Below are 12,006 nucleotides of genomic sequence, written 5' to 3'. Positions count from 1 at the left end.
CCAATCTCATTGATCGATCGTGTCAGCGTTTTCTTCACATGCTTCTGCATGTTGGACGACAGTATAGGGTGCTTGTATACCAACGCAGCACCAAATAGCAGAGCTAAAAGCTCATGATGCAACGCATTGCAGTTTACAATTTAGGCATTTAGCAGATGCTCTTATCCAGAGTGACTTACAGTAGAAGCAGTGGTGGAAAGTAACTAACCGTACTTAAGTACAATTTACCAGTACAAAGTACCAATTTTCAATACTTGTACTTCTATTCCACTACATCTCAGAGGCACATGTTTTTACTCCACTACAATTATTTGACAACTTTAGTTACTAGAAAATTTGCTGATTTTCATTATTATTACAAAACATACATTAACACCCCGAGCGGCATAAACAGAGTTCTCCGTCCTATCAAATAGTAACTCCCAGCGCTCAGGACGGAGCTTAATAAAAGGACGGAGATTTATTGATATCAAAACCGATTGCATCGCTTCACAGGCTTGGAGCGTCTGTTGCGCAACATTCAATGTCATTTCCAGTTGGGACGTCATTGAAAATGTCCCCCCCCCCCCCCCCCCCCATTTTAGCGGATGAGACCGAAAATCTTAAAACATGAATAACTCTTGATCTAAATCATTCCATCCAATTCTAAGCAGTTGCTGTAAATCGCGGGCACTCTGATTTAATGGTCCTGGTTAACACCCCAGGCGTTCGTGGTGTTAACCACTTCAGCCCTATTTTATTAAAGAAATCAGACCAGTCTGAAGCGAGTGGTGCAACAGCACCCCCTATTGGTAATCCTAAACATAGTAACATAGTCCCATAGTAACATAGTCACATAGGGACAAAGCTGTTCCTTGGAGTGGTTGCACCACTCAACAATTCTTGAAAATAGCAGATCTACAAGCTCACAGTGCGATGCATTCTGAGCTTGTGGATCTGCTATGAAGGCATGAATTGTGTAACCGTGACCAGCGACTAGCGAGCCTTTACTTATCCTCGTTTTGATCAAAAACGCAACCTGGGAAAATAATCAGAGATAAAGTGTTTTCAAAATACAGTTATTGAAGCAGGCGGAGCCTGACATTTTCAATTCCAGTTCACTGCCTTTGTTTCGATTGCCTATAGCAACAGAGACCTATTCGGACGCTGATGAGGAGAGCGAACAAACGTAATTCAATATAAAACTAAAAACTTGTTTACCTCGTCCTCGGCAGGCAATGACTTTTTAACAACCCCAAACTCAAGGGGTCCATCTGGGTTCTATGAGCCACATTTATAGCACTCCTATTTTGAGAATGTCATTATCCTATATTAAAGTGGTCTAGAGGGTTGGTCGACCCCCTGGGGGGCCCCTGGGTGCACCGTTGCTCCAATCCGTGCCGGAAATAGCAAGTCTACAAGCTCACAAAGCATAACTATGCGAGGCATTGTGAGCTTGTAAATCTGCTTGTATATTGGCTATAGCAGTGGTTCTCATTCAGTGGTCCGGGGTCCTTGAGGGCGTTCCAGGTGGTCCCCAGCTAAATGATGGAGTTTGTAATCAAACCCTTATACAGTAGATCTTAGAACTCTTGAGAGCGTACAATGAAAGCAGGTCCATTTGGTTAAATTATTTGGAGTTCAATTATTGTTAAACATCTGCATTACTTAATTTTCAAGAAGTCTACAAAATTAGAGAATGTAAAACAATTATTATGTCGATTAACATTTGCCTTTGTAGCACCCAGCCAAGCCCACAACAGCCCTGCCAATCGGGCTCAGCCCTATTGGCACGATAGGTTTTGTGTCCGTCTGGCGAGTAGGAGACTGGGGTTCAGTCCCCGCTCCTGCAAATCACTACACCTGCTGTCTCTCCTAGGGTACCACATCAATGCAGCATGGAATTGTGGACAAAAGTTTATCCAACGACAACAAAATATTCTTTAGTTTTGGGTCTGAGAGGCTAAATGCCAAATAAATAATGGACCTTGAAACCACTCACCACAGGAATTCAGGAAGCCAGAGCGGAATCATTCAGGTCTGTGTCTTACTCTGGCCATGATGCAAGACTAGTAGAGCTGAACTGTTTAAGCTCCGTACCAGTGGTTCTCAAATATTTTGATGTCAAGGACATTGTTAAACTGTTCCACAAATTGGCGATCTACGCCAGCAGTTTTCAACCTTTTCCATATCGAGGCCCATTATTTATTTGGCATTTGAGCCATGCACGGATCGACCACCATTTGATGAGATTTAGCCTCTCAGACCCCAAAACAGATGTGTCTGCGTGTGTGCTATGGGCCAATCCATACTCCTATTCTAGAGCCGAATAAAAGTCGGTTCGGCGCTGTAGAGCCTACAATGTGACGTCATTTGAGGTTAGGGGGGGGGGGGGGGGGGGGGGGTACCGTCCTAAAGTCGGCTCTTCTAAATAATTTCGGCACTACAGCGCCGAAACAGCGGTAAAATAGGAGTATGAATCGGCCCTTAGTGTCTGCGTGTGTGCTTGTGAGGGCCAGATGACCCAAAACTAGTAGTAGAATACGGAATTCTGGCCAAGTATGAATGAATACACCATACCACCATCAATGCGAGGCCAATTTTCCTGGTACTAACGAACGGGCATTTCCCGTTGGGCACGTGACATCCCTGATCCCATCAATATTGGCCAGCAATATGGAGCTTACCTGTTCTGACATTCCATATGTTGATCCTTCCCCATCCATCCTTCCTCTTCGATGTCTCCCTTTTGACTGATCTGTCCATTTCAACTCTAGACGGGCCTGCCCCAACGTTATTAGTGCAGCTGCGCCCGGCAGCCAGCGAAAACTAGAGTTCTCAACAGGCCCGGAAATGAAGATCTTACCCCCATGCCAAAGCACCAGTGCTCGCCCAGCAGTCTGCTGCCTGTCACCTAGGCGGATATGTTGATCTGACCCCCCATTCCAAAGCACCAGTGCTCGCCCAGCAGTCTGCTGTCACCTAGGCGGATATGTTGATCTGACCCCCCATTCCAAAGCACCAGTGCTCGCCCAGCAGTCTGCTGTCACCTAGGCGGATATGTTGATCTGACCCCCCATTCCAAAGCACCAGTGCTCGCCCAGCAGTCTGCTGTCACCCAGGCGGATGCGTGCACGCGACCTCGCCCTTTGGCGTCTTACTTTTTTTTTTGCAGGGAATCATAGCTTCAAATTGACATATTGGTTGTTCAGTTTGACCCACCCAGTTATGGAGATATGGCTTATAGAGTAATGTCTTGCAGAAAACGGTGAGTTGAGAAAACAGGCTTGAAAGGTTAAATTCTGTGGACTCTAACAGTAACATTACACCTACACATTTAAGCATTTATTTCATATTTACATGTCAATTTCACCTCTGACATTTATTTCAGACATGCTCTACTATGTGAAGACTGAAGAGACTGCCTGTGCTATTGACTCATTTTGGATTAAAAAAACGTTTTTTATGAAAAGTTAAGGTGGTTGCACACTGGGCGCGTTTTTCGGAAAACCAACTGAGTTTTTGTCTCCACCAGGCCGAAGGCATGGGGGGAGAGTATGTTTTGCACTCCGTCCGTCCGTCCGTCCGTGTGTGTGTGTGTGTGTGTGTGTGTGTGTCCGTCCGTGTGTCCGTGAGCAGCTAATCTCGGCCACCGTTAACCCGGTCGATGCCAAATTTTGTACATGCACTCCCTGGATGCCAACGATGAACCTCTGCCCCAAACTTTCCAGAACGGCCTGTTATAGCGCCACCAGGAGGCCGCTTTGTGCAAAACAAGTTTTTGCACAGTACACCTACAGATTTTGTCCAAACATCACGCAAATTGGTACACAGTCTCTCTAGAGCCATTCAACGAAACCGGTCTTTCAGATTTCTCACACTCCATCCTGATTGGTTAAGATTGGCTTCCAAAGTTCACAGGAGTGCTCAGTTTCAAACAAAATGCTGCAAATCATGAACACATCGCGTGATTTCCGTGAAATTGTGCACCCACATTCCCACTAGGCCGAGGACGAAATGCCACATGAACAATTTCAACTCAGCCTCAAGGTGGCGCTATAACTGGCCGAAAAGTGTTTTTACCTCTAACTGATCTGTGGATAACTTTGTATGCCAAATCCCTAGAGGCCAAGGAAAAACCTTTGTCTGGAATTTTTCACATCTGCTCTTTATAGCGCCACCAGGAGGCCGACATATGTAAAACACATTTTCTATTATTACTCCTTCAGATTTTATCCAAATTTCACGCAAATCGGTACACATGATCTTCATAGTCATGTGATCAAGACAGGTTTGTTTGATTTCTCATATTCCATCCTGATTGGCCACGATTGGCTCCTACAGTTTTCAGGAGTAGCCCGCTTTGTACAAATCGCCACAACTCCTCAACGCAGCGTCCGATTGCGATGAAACTGTGCACGCATATTCCCACTAGGCTGAGGAAGAATCCTGGTGGAGACCTGTGCCCAGAAGGGCACTTTTTCTAGTTCATTCTGTTTTCTGAAAAACACGCTCTGTGTGCAGGGACCTTATGTCTTGCCGCCATGACTGTCTCTGTATCAAAAAGAGTCACATATAGTTTTTTACCGCCAGAGATGGTACCCCTCATCTATTTTTCAGCTTTACGGTTCAAAAGCTCAAGTATGGCAAACGATTGTGTGATGTGTGCTTGAGGCAAGGCAATAAGGACAGAATGATGAATGAGGGCCGTTATTCAGACTGCATCGCAAGGCAAGTTGACACACACACACACACACACACACACACACAGTAAATCTACACCCATCAGCTCCCAGCCCCACACACACAGCTCCAATACACAAAACCTAACAAAGAAAGCACACACTGTACTATATCTCTCTCCTTCCCCCCCTCCCCTCACACACACACACGCGCGCTCATGACCCAAGTACATGTCATGCTCTCATTGTCTCCACCAGGCCGAAGGCATGTGGGGAGAGTATGTTTTGCACTCCGTCCGTCCGCGTGTCCGTCCGTCCGTGTGTCCGTCCGTGTGTCCGTGAACAGCTAATCTCGGCCACCGTTAACCCGGTCGATGCCATATTTTGCACACACACTCCCTGGATGCCAACCATGAACCTCTGCCCCAAACTTTCCAGAACGGCCTGTTATAGCGCCACCAGGAGGCCGCTTTGTGCAAAACAAGTTTTTGCACAGTACACCTACAGATTTTGTCCAAACATCACGCAAATTGGTACACAGTCTCTCTAGAGCCATTCAACGAAACGGGTCTTTCAGATTTATCAGACTCCATCCTGATTGGTTAAGATTGGCTTCCAAAGTTCACAGGAGTGCTCAGTTTCAAACAAAATGCTGCAAATCATGAACACATCGCGTGATTTCCGTTAAATCGTGCACCCACATTCCCACTAGGCCGAGGACGAAATGCCACATGAACAATTTCAACTCAGCCTCAAGGTGGCGCTATAACTGGCCCAAAAGTGTTTTTACCTCTAACTGCACGGATCTGTGGATAACCTGGTGGAGACCTGTGCCCGGAAGGGCACTTTTTCTAGTTACCCTATGTGCTCTGTGTCTAATAAGATATATCCAATGAAATACTTCTAATTTACTTATAATAATGACATGTGTCACAACAATGGCGCTAAGCCTTATGGCGGCATGAATGTCAGCTCGACTTGAAATGAAAGGCGATTTACTGTATCGCCCCCCCTCAGCCGGTCAACATTTTAAACGATAAATCACAATGTATTTTCGTCTGCTTGCCAAAGCCCATAAAACAAATGCAAATAAGTCCAGTGTGTACTGTGTGCCTGTAGATACTAGATAGTGACAGTCCACGGTTCCTTTGCAGGGTGCTGCGGGACATAACCCAGGCTAGGTTTTCAGACTCTTTATTCTTTATTTCAAGGACCCCTAATATGACATATACTGTGTATAGGGTCCATTTGCACACTCCTGGAGAAACATTTGTCTGATTATGACAAATAATTGGATCGCATTTCAGCCTAGGAATGTGGTACATTACAAGTCTGATTTGTATCAATCAGTTTACATAATGTATTTTATATTATTATTATTTGCTGTTGGGGGCCTGTGTTGTCTATAGAGCGTCGCAGTCCCTCCCCCTTTCAGAACAACGAGTGGCCCAGTGTGATAAAGACAGACTGCTTTCTCACTTTTCCTCTTGAGCCACACATGTTTAATTGTTTTTCATTTTCTGTTTATCATGACCTCATTTCATACTCAACATGCCCTCCGTATTTAGTCATTATCCAACAATCTCGCAACACAACGCAAAGCGACATGTGTTCTTGATCTGCTATTTTCCCTTTTACGTCTAATCTCTCGCCCTGAAATGTTTGGGAACCACTGGTTTAGTCTGATCAAAGGTTTGATGAGAAGAGACATACTTTATTAATTATCCTCAAAGGGAAATTGATTGATTCTTGGTTTACAGTAGGCTACAACGATCATAGTTTCTTGAGGCACTACACCATCTCTCTGCATTCGATGTACGTTTTTACCTTGCTTATTGTAAGTCGCACTCGATAAGATTGTCTACTAAATGCCTAAATTGTAACATAGCCTAAGGATTCACATTTCTCCAAAAGAGATCATCAGAGAAAAACATGCACCTGTCTCTTTTCAGCCTGGTTGAGAGTTCAGTCTCAGCTGTGACCTTTAGGGTCAGCCACTGCCCATGGCCATTACGCAATACGCACGCAGGACATCGAGCCAGAAGTGTGTCATCCGTTTAGCAGCAGCGTGGACAAAAGGGCACGCAAATGACCCCGAGTCCTTTGAAGTCATCGCTCCTTTAAAATGGCGTTGTGAATGGATTGGCTTTGCAGCGTGTGCACAGCATAGACCAGTGGACTGTATCAATGGGTCTGTTTTTTTCCCAGATGCTCTCATACTATTACTCATACTATTACTTCAAAAAAGTGATTGTCACCGTCCCAAAGCCACAACACCAGAGGGAGTGGCCATGACCTGGTTCTCCCCAAATGTAGAACAAACATGGGAAACCTCGCATTCTACTGGAATGGCCTGACGTGTGATTATGAATCCCACTAGGTTAGACCCGCCTTACCATGTATTGTATTGGCATTGTGTTAACCCATTTTGACCTGAGATCAGATTCTAAAAATGTCTTCTACATCCTGACAGTTTTCTGAAAAAGCTATGTTTCTATGTCAGTCGTTCTTCGATTTTTCCAAAATAGCAGACCTACAAGCTCGAAGCGCGCTATGAGCTTGTAGATCTGCTATTTTTCAATAGCTCAACACCAAAAGGGGTTAAGTATTCCATCAATCAATCAAAAGCACAATAAACTATACCACAGAGGAGTGATGTGACTGTGGAATGTGTTTAATACACTCCTGGTTCAATTTGTTTGTTTGATTGATTGAAAACTGTATTAACAGTTTGTAGAATAAGCACAGAAAAGCACAGTTCAATACAAGGTCTGCTAAGAGGATTATGAAAAACCCCAAGAAAGCACTGAGGCTTGTTTCCATTGTGGTCCTGCATTTTCACTCTGCTGATTTGACATCTTCTGGACCCTTGACTTTGTTCAAGCGTGAATTCCGTTTGTGTCCGAGCATAGGCATGGTAAAGCCCCGCCTGCCTGTGATTGGCCTACTGTCCTCCGAGCTCCGTCCGAGGTTTTAGTGTAATATAGTATTAGTTTACTATAATTAGATTAATACACGATAATCAACACTAACACTTTATTTACCCAAATCAAATCATAGTACAACATACGTATTCAATCAAAGCAAACGGCAGGCACAAACAATAAGTTTGCCTCTTCTACAAAAATAAAATGTACAAGTTAGTTACAGGGCTGCATTTGGTCGTGCGTGCCAAGCTGTCATTCTCTTGTTGTATTATTTATTTCTCAATCTCACCACGGAGTAACCTCGCGTCTCGGAGGACAGTCAAGACAGGCAGTGTCAGTAGACCAATCACAGGCAGGCGGGGCGTTACCATGCCTATGCTTGGACACAAACGGAATTCATGCTTTGTGCAAGACTAGACAGGTATATAGATTGGAGGGTGAGGAATTCAGCACAATATTGACAGGACTGTCCCGGACACTCTAAATAACTCTGATGGGGCCATTCGATTTTTTTTTTTTTTTTAATATATGTTTTTTGTTAATAGGTTTCAACAATTTAGTACAGTTTGAACATACAATCTTTTTTTCTCCCTCACCCCATCCCTCCCCCCAGTTATCGTCATCATTAAAACAATATAAAAAATAACATTAATAATTTAGTACAGACATACAAAAACAAACAGACATATGATATAAAGTATAAACAGTACGATACAAAAATTATAATTAAAGCACAGATAACAAAAACAATATAAATAACAAAAAATTAAATAAAATAAAACAAAATAAATACAATTACGAGTGGGGTTATTCGAGTTCAAGAGATAGTCAGTCACAAGTTATGTTGGAAAAGATTGTGTTCGGAACGTTGTCATACATCACCCTCTATACACAGTTCTATCATTATGAGAAAGCAAGAAAAACACACATAGTATTGGTTCAATTAGTCTGTCGGAAGTACTCTCAGATTCTCAAAGTAGGTAATAAATGTTTGCCAGCTAGAAAAGAACCTTTCTGTTGAACCTCTAATTGTAAACTTTATTTTTTCCAATTTAAAAAATCCCATAATATCCTTAAGCCACATAGCTATAGAAGGGGAAGTTGGGGATTTCCATCCCAACAATATTCTACGTCTTGCTATCAGTGTGGCAAATGCTACCATATTAGACTGTTTCTGGGTTAGAAGTTCAAATGCTACCATATTAGACTGTTTCTGGGTTAGAAGTTCAAATGCTACCATATTAGACTAATGTACCAGCTTCGGGCAAGACCAGAACATGTGTGTGTGATTAGCTGGTGAGAGAGCACATCTATCACATTTATCATCAATTCCAGGATATATTGCAGCAAGTTTAGATTTGCAATAATGAAGTCTATGAAAGACTTTGAATTGAATGAGGCCTAGTCTAGCACATGATGTTGATTTGTTGACTCGATAAATAGCCCCATCCCACCATTCATCAAGAAGACCTTTATCTTTCCACTGTTTGAAAGCTAAGTCTGACATAGAGGGAGGGAATGAATAGGTGATTTTTAAGTATGGGACAATTTAGAGAGCCATCCTTAAATTTAAAGTGGGAGCGCAACTGTGACCAAATCTTAATGGTGGCAATCACTACTGGGTTTTGGGTCAATTTAGATGGTGATAGGGGTAATTTAGAGTAGAGTGCTACTGGGAGAGACATTGAGCGGCATGATTTAAATTCCAGCACACACCAGTCAGTTAGAGGGGAGTGGAACCAGGGCCACCCAACACATTTCTGTTACACATTTAATTAGAGATTTCTGTGAAAGTTTATTTGTAGCTTTCACAGAAAATCACAGTCACAAAGTGACAATAAAAGTAGAGCGTCAATAATGAAATGAGACAAAACTTAAATACAAATAAAACGATCAGCATTTAACCAAGCCGGTGAAATTGAACAAAGGAACACAGGATTATGTTACAACCCAAGATATGCAATCAAAATATGTCTATGAAAAAGCCTGTCTGAATAGGTGAGAGTGTCTGCAGAGGCCACAGTTTTTAGGTGGAAGGGGCACGCAAGTGTGACACGTTGTGAGCTTGTAGATCGGCTATTTTCAGCATGCAACCAAGTGTATAATCGGGCATTACGACGCCATCAAGGCCCACCGAAATACATTTTTGTCGACAAAATCAACTGGATTTAGTTGACTATAATCGTACGATATTTAGTCGGCTTAAACTAGACTAAAACTTTTGATACATACTAAAATATGACTAAAACTAAAGTCGTCAAAATCAGGGTCATACCCAGCTGTACATTACATTACTGAACAACAGTGGTGTGATGTGTTCTCTGTAATACTGTGTGTGTGTGTGTGTGTGTGTGTGTGTGTGTGTGTGTGTGTGTGTGTGTGTGTGTGTGTGTGTGTGTGTGTGTGTGTGTGTGTGTGTGTGTGTGTGTGTGTGTGTGTGTGTGTGTGTGTGTGTGTGTGTGTGTGTGTGTGTGTGTGTGAGAGAGTGAGATACAGACAGTATGGCCTATGTAGTATGTTTTGAAAAATAGACTATTTATGAGGAATGTTTTCCTATACTTTCCTAAGAGAAATGCTTGTTTGTTAAATTAAATTGTTAAACCAGATCTGGAGACTTACGCTTACAATTAGGACTAGTTCCAGGTTGCGGTACGTTTTAGGAGTTCCGATTAGAGTTATACCATGATTTAAAATGACTTGCATGCTGGTGTCATGCACTGTAGATCGGCAATTTTTTTATTTCTCTTTTGACCTTGGCCCTTAAAGGACAACTTTAGTTTTTTTCAACCAAGGTTCATGTTTTAGTTTGTTATTAGAGAAACTAAAAGATGAGTGTTCTTTTTTTTTCATTTGCTGCTTTCTTTCGTTTTAGGGATTTTAGCTGTTTTTGACAGGGGGGCGGGGGCATTCGAGCATGGGGCTAAATATGTATTTTTTTACAACATTTTATAGCGATTTATTTTTTAATTATTTACTATAGTCCTAATAAACCCCTGGAAATTTCATCTGGCCACAAAACATCACGAGATCTACTGAATGTGTCAAACTGACATTGAGCCTATGACACACAGTGTGGCTTCCCCCCAGTAGGCTACCTTCACATTCAGTAGATCCTGTGATTTATTTGTGGCCAGATGTAATTTCCTGGGGTTTATTGGGGCTATAGTAAATAATAAAAAAATAAATCTCCATAATATTTTGTAAAGAAATACATATTTAGCCCCATGCTCGAATGCCCCCGCCCCCCTGTACAAAACAGCTAAAATCCCTAAAACGAAAGAAAGCAGCAAATGGAAAAAAAATAACACTCATCTTTTACTTTCTCTAATTAGAAACTAAAACATGAACCTTGGTTGAAAAAAACTAAAGTTGTCCTTTAACAAAGGCATTCCATTTTGGATCGTTTAACACAGGGGTTTTCAACTGATTGTGAACCAGGGACCACCACCTTGATTAAGAATCAACCTGGGGACCACTGGATTATGGGCTAAGAGTAGTGCTTTCGTAATACTTGCTATGGAATGCTGTTTCTAAAAGATGGTCCACGGACTTAACTGATATACAGTACTGACACATGTGGCCCTATCTTGGGCATGCCTTAACCTTTATCCCTAAACTTTTTTGCCATATTTTACTATCTTGAAATATATTTTTAAAATAGTTCAACTAGCCGATCTACATCCACACATTATGAGGCTATTTGAACCATTTTAATAATAGTAATAGTAATAGATATATATATATTAGTAAAAATGGCAAATACGTGCAAGATATATGATGACATGATTAAATGGGCACATTTCCTAATAATGATGACTCAATCAGGCAAGCTTCACCCTTCACCACTTCACCCTTCTTGAGATTCTATCTCCCTTTTCTGTGGAATTTCTTAACCTCAGACTTCCCAGTAATTCTGACAACATTGACACACTTCCACGGAACAGTGCACAAAAGGTTTAGTGCACTGTTCCGTGGAAGAAAATACAAACTCTTCACTTTGCTACATTACTAAATGCATGGTCAGGGACCACATGCAATACCTTCACGGACCACCAGTGGTCAACGGACCACCTGTTGAAAACCCCTGGTTTAACAAGCTCATCTATTCAGCCAATGTATATTCTCATATTAATTAGTGATAGATAGCATTCCATTTAGCTTTGGTTTTTGGTTGTCTCTTTCCAGTTGTCACATAGCTTTATTTTTGTTTACTTATAATCTGGTTATATCCAATGGGTTTTCCGTCTGGTAGTTGTGCTTGCGTTTATGCACAGTGTCCCTGGACCAGCTAAGGACATCCTTATAGGTTTTCTCTATGAGGCCTACATGTTATGTTTGGGTTACTTTCTTTTAGGTGGTCTTCTTCACTTTGATTATGAGTGGGTATCATCCTAATTCTGCCCTGCAAGCATTGTTTG

The 12,006-nt window shown here is 42.1% G+C and overlaps 1 protein-coding gene across 1 annotated transcript in view; it reads left to right on the top strand.

Moving 5' to 3' along the window:
* LOC310874993 (nucleolar transcription factor 1-like) overlaps positions 1-12,006 on the top strand; it is a 499,750-nt gene that overhangs the window by 329,569 nt on the left and 158,175 nt on the right. The gene's annotated exons all lie outside the window — the stretch shown is intronic.

Source organism: Protomyctophum parallelum (genome assembly GCF_964188405.1).
Source record: "Protomyctophum parallelum genome assembly, chromosome: 17".
In the NCBI taxonomy this organism is placed as follows: Eukaryota; Metazoa; Chordata; class Actinopteri; order Myctophiformes; family Myctophidae; genus Protomyctophum; species Protomyctophum parallelum.
The sequence above is the reverse complement of the archived record's forward strand: the minus strand, read 5'-3'. Positions and strand labels throughout refer to the sequence as shown.